This window comes from Myotis daubentonii, chromosome 10 (genome assembly GCF_963259705.1).
Source record: "Myotis daubentonii chromosome 10, mMyoDau2.1, whole genome shotgun sequence".
Classification (NCBI taxonomy): Eukaryota; Metazoa; Chordata; class Mammalia; order Chiroptera; family Vespertilionidae; genus Myotis; species Myotis daubentonii.
In genome coordinates, this window is record NC_081849.1 from 83845086 (window position 1) to 83851085 (window position 6000).

Below are 6000 nucleotides of genomic sequence, written 5' to 3' on the forward strand. Positions count from 1 at the left end.
TGGATGGTGAATAATATGATTGTCGAAGAAACTTCTGAGGCTTAAGAAAATTTTTTGAAAATACAGAAATGATTGTTTCTCACTAGGAAAGCTTAGGAAAAATAAATATCCCAAGAGAAATTGCAGAAGTTGGATGATGAGTGATGACTCCTGATGGAATTCATTTTCTTTTATTCTGTACCTTAACAGTAATGCTCCTAAAAGAAGGACAAAGACAGAAAGAATGAAAAAGCAAAACTAAGTTATAGTTCATATTTAGATACAGTTAGCCCCAGGAAGTAAATGCAATAGATTTTTATGCCTTTAGAATTTATAAGAGCAAATACGCATTGTCCAAATAAATGTGTTTTAAGAGTGAGGTTGACCTCCAGTCAAATTTTATTTTTCACTATCTTGTGAATAGATAACATTTGTGCCCTCTGTTATATTCCAACAAAGCACTTTATGGGAATTATTACATAAATCCTACAAAATGAGGGCAGTAGCAGCCAACTCACTGTGATTTTGACAGGATGAAATGACATAGAGAAGAGGAAACATTCTGTATAGAAACAACCTTCTTATTTTACACGCGATAAATCTAAAGCTGGTAACAAGCAAGCCACCCAATGCTTGCCATTCGACATCGGAAGACTCAAGAGAAACATCCAGAATTTCTCAGCATCACACTCTATGGCTGCGATGACCATATTTGGTGGGTTGTTTGTGAGAGCTGATCCATGTAAGGACCACGTGGGATAACTTCCATGAGGAAGGGTAAGGTAGCTAGAGGACCCCACTCGTCAGTGGGGTCAGGGTGGGGGGTGAAGAGGGGATGAAATCATTCCTACAGGTCAAGGTGACAAAGCACCTGGAGAGACAGAAGGTGCAGGGGGGTATCCAAAGATGATTAAAGGGCTGAAGAATCTCTGTGTTTGATTGAATTTCCTTGGAAAACACTAAGCACAATTTGGGGACTCAGATAAAATAGAGGCTCACGGTAATCAGTGATAGGGAAGCAGGGTACATGGTTGCATAACCGAGTTCTAACTATGAAATTCATAGGCATTCTTACACTGACTATTTCTTCTTCTTTCTGTTTTCTTTTTTTGGAAACTCTGGCTAACGTTGGGTCATAATGGGATTTATCAATAGTAAGTAAAAATGGCAAAATTTAAGTTTTCATTTTACAATTCCCTATTTATCCCCAGGCAGAAAGAAAAAAAATAACTCTCCAATTCCTGGTTGAATATTGTTGATATGGCAATTCCCTGCTCCCAGTGTGGGCTTCTGCATGTCTTCAAAGCCCAAGCTTGGAGGGTCTCTAAGTATTTTAAGACTTTTTCTTGTAATGCAGAAGAGGAACATCTGACTTCCAGGGGCCGCGGAAAAGAATTCCTTAGACCCTGAGCCAATATTTAATTTCACAGAATCTAGGAGAAATATATGCAGCACTTGGAAATGAACACCCAGTGTTAGCAGAGGTGGTGTAACTCAGCCCCAGGATCTGCTCAACAAAGTGACATTTTGTTGTAAATTAGCGGTTCTCAACCTGTGGTTCGTGACCCCTTTGACGGTCGAACAACCCTTTCACAGGGGTCGCCTAAGACCATCCTGCATATCAGATATTTACATGACGATTCATAACAGTAGCAACATGACAGTGATGAAGTAGCAACGAAAATAATTTTATGTTTGGGTCACAACCTGAGGAACTGTATTTAAAGGGCCAGAAGGTTGAGAACCACTGGGTCACTGTAAATAATTGACATTCAAGTTTCTTGTTGATGAAAATCCCTGAGACTAATTTGAAACACATGATACTAAAAACTTCAAAAATATTTTGAACTAATGTTTAAGGTTGACTATGTGGGAAGTGTTCTAGTTTCATATCTGTGGTGGCTTTGCTGATTAGTCCTTGTCTGAAATGGCACACCGACATCAATCAAAGTCCGAATTTTGACAGAAAAAGGAAGAAAGGGGCTGAGAGCTCTGTGGGATGGGGAACTGAGTCGGATCTCCAGTTGTGCTGATAGGGACTGTGCACATGGCCACACTCCGTGAGTGCATTTCAAACAGGTAAATGAAGTGTGTAAGCAGTTGTGTTTTGAAAGAAAGTAGCTGTGCTCACCAAGTTTCATGTTTATATAGAAACCTTTACTGAAGGACTTCTTAGAGTTATCATCAGGGCATTATAAAAATTGGATATGGCCATTCAATTCACAGAAAAATAAATGGACAATAAAAGGCAAAACATTTAACCTTTTCCTTGAACAAGGGAATTTGAGCTTAAATTATGACAAATCGGGGTCTTTTTTGCTTATTTACTCAGTGTGAGACCTGGGTTTTTTCCCTTTTAGATAAGACAATATATTACAACAAATTTAAAGCAGAAGTAAATAGCAGAATACAGCTGCCTTCAAATATGTCAAATATTAAATACATTGGAAAAATCTAAAACAATGACAATTTTTAAATAACTTTTTAAAAAATATAGTCATGTTTTTCATTAAGAGCATTTTAGTATTAAGATATGAGTTTATTATTGTTATATATGTGGGGTTGTAACTATTTTTAAATTATAATTTTAAATTTCTAATATGCATATATTAATATGACACAGCTTATATAAACAGAAACTCATTGAGTTCTTGAATAATTTTTGAATTGTAAAGGAACCGAATTGTTTGAGAACAATGATCTTAGACTAACTCATGGAGTTATGCAACAGAATACATATTCATTGCAAAATATAAGCATGCATGTTCTTAGCAACTTTTCTTGTAATAGTAGACAATTTTATATAATTCAATGTCCATCAACACTGGATTTCGAGAAACTGTAGTTTATTCTTAGGCTAGAATAGAACAATGCCAATGAAAAGTGCCACATATTGAGTGAAAAAAGCAAGATACAAACACATTTAATATAGTTCCATACATTTAATATAGTGCCATTGATTAGTTGGTTTCATTCCTGAGTGTAAATACAACACTGCGTAATGGAGAGAGGGTGAATTTGGGAGTGAACCAGAACGAGACACACATTCTCACTTCACCATTTACTAAGAGAGAAACAGTCGCCAAGTTCTTTCACCTTTCTGAGCTCCATTATTTGTCTCTAAACTAAGGATGAACATTAGCATCATAGGGTTGTTCTGCGATTTCAACAAGACGCTATACTACAGCAACTGGGGGCAACTGGTAGGTGTGTCCTTCTTCTCCTCCCGTATTTTTCATTAGAGACATCGCTGAAATCACCGTGAGTCCTCTGTCCAGCAGGTGTGAGGTGCGAGTCCTCTGGGCTTGCTGCTTTCCCTGTAACCACAGCTGCTCTCTGCTGAGGCAGGTGCATGGAGGCTGGTTACCCAGGTCAGAGGGGTGTCTGAAAAGGAAGTGCCAGGTGACTCTGAATGAAGGAGCCAAGTCAGGAGCCAACGAGAAATGTGTGTGAGAAGTAGTAGCTGGGGGAGTGTCTGGTCAGTGTCTTTTAAAGTTTCAGATGAGCAACGGGGCTCTGTGTTTGTTTTAATTTATCTTTATTGTTGAAAATATTATAGATGTGCCCCTGTTTTCCCAATTGATGCTCCTGCTCCCCAACTCCCATTCCCTACCCAGGCCTTCACCTCACTTTTGTCTGAGTCCAGGGGCTATGTATATATGCCTATAAGTTCTTAACAAGTCTTCCCAATGATTTGGGTCCTCTGTAAACACTGAGGACCTCTGGCAGAAACAGCACACCCTACTGCAGAGGGCATGACAAGGAACAACACCTGGGTGGTTCCACAGGGTCTCCCATCACGTTAGGAATACTCCACACATGTGACATAGGAGGATGTGTGTCCGTGGCAATCCCCAGTCGGTGCCCGTGAGAGGGGTCATGGGACACTGGAAAACTTAGCTCTCTGCAGGGAGAACGGAGGCATATGAATTTTCCAACTTAAGCAGAAGACAGGAGAGGAATTGGATTGGTCATGGGATGAGGAGGAGGAGGAAGGAAAAGAGAGAGAGAACTTGACACTGCTGAAAATATCACAACCCCAGGCTTATCCTGCCTCAAAGTTTGCATCTAGAACACTTGCTCAACCAAGACCAAATTTTTGCTCCTCCCCCTAGGAGGCATTTGACATTGTCTCCTCCCTCCAGGGGGCATTTGATATTGTCTCCTCCCCCATGGGACATTTGACAATGTCTGGAGTCCTTTGGGCTGTAACACCTGGAGCAAGGAGACGTTTCTGGCACCTAGAGGGTGAAGACCGTTGGTGCAGGCACATCATGGACAACCCCCAGCACAGAGAAGACCTGCCCAGAATGTCAGCAGCCCTGAGGTAGAGAAGACCTAACTAGCTGCATATGTTCAGGAAGTATACAAGTGCAATGAGTATATAAATTACTTTTGATTTATGTCTATCTAGTCTGTTTAAATTATTCCAAGGTATTTTCATTAAATTCACATTTGTATAATATTAGAGCAGGCAACTTATTTATTTATATATTTCTTTTTGTTTAAGAGAGAAAGGGAGAGGGAGAGAGGGAAAGAAACCCCAATGATGAGAGAGAATCATTGATTGGCTGCCTCCTGCACACCCCACACTGGGGATCAAGCCGGCAACCTAGGCATGTGCCCTGACTGGGAATCAAGCCATGACCTCCTGGTTCATAGGTCGACCCTCAATCACTGAGCCACGCCGGCCAGGCAGGGCAAGCAACTTAAATCATTATGCAAACATCAATGTCAGTAAATTATCAGTATTTGTCGGTGCAACTTGCCCCTGAACTCAAGGGCTTCTTTCTCTCTTGCTCTTCCATTTTCTTTTAAAAGTAAAGCTCTAACCTCAGAAACACTCCTCGCTGTCCAATTTATGAGTCTCAGTGAAAGAATAGGATAACGTGGGAAAGTATCGTTGGCATGCATTTGACTTTCGCTCTCGCTCATTTCGCTTCCGCACGGATAGGAAAGAAGTGAAAAAGAATTTACTGAAAGCAGTGAGGGACTGCCCGGCTTCCTCTTCATCACAGAAATTGACTTTCAGCCAATGTTTCACTCCTGTTGGCTTCTATTACAGAGGAATTAATTTCTCCTGGCAAGGTTAGTCGGCGCATACTTAAGGTATAATATTCTCAGAGTTTAGTAGTAATTCATTTATATTGTGTCTATTAAATAGACTTAAAGCTATCTTCAATTTAATTGGTAGGCCAATTTTTTATGCCACTGACTGGTGAATCACCAGATCCTTTTCTAAAATAAGTTGAAACATATCATATCGATGATACAACTGCAGATGATGCTTTGCACGCTGACTACAGATGAGGAAGAACTGTCACAAATATCTAACTGAAGATACCAATGCATTGTTAGTCAGGGCTTTTGGAGACATGGAGGGAATATTTGTTGCATCGGCCTCCAGTTGCCAATGAGAGAGTTAAACCTTGTGTCTGATGTCACTTCCCCCTTTGAAACTGAAATTCTATATCCTTTTGCTCTCTATTTATGTCAAGTATGGGTCTTGTATTATAGTTTGTATCATAGATAATTTTCTATAATATATATCCTATATAATAAAAGGGTAATATGTAAATTGACCCTATCAGCAGAATGACTGGTCACTATGACACACACTGACCACCAGGGGGCAGATGCTCAATGGAGGAGCTGCCCCCTGGTGGTCAGTGTGCTCCCACAGGGGGAGTTTTGCTCAGCCACAAGCCAGGCTGATGGGCTGCCAGTACTGCAGTGGTGGCAGGAGCCTCTCCCGCCTCCTCAGCAGCGCTAAGGATGTCCGACTGCAGCTGAGACCTGCTCCCCGCTGGCAAGTGGACATCCCCCGAGGGCTCCCGGGCTGCCAGAGGGATGTCTGATTGCCAGCTTAGGCCCGATCCCTTGGGGGAGCGGGCCTAAGCCAGCAGGTGGCCATCCCTGAGGGGTCCCAGACTGCGAGAGGGCACAGGCCGGGCTGAGGGAACCCCCCCCTCCCCTGAGTGCACAAATTTTTGTGCACTGGACCATATATATATATGTAAC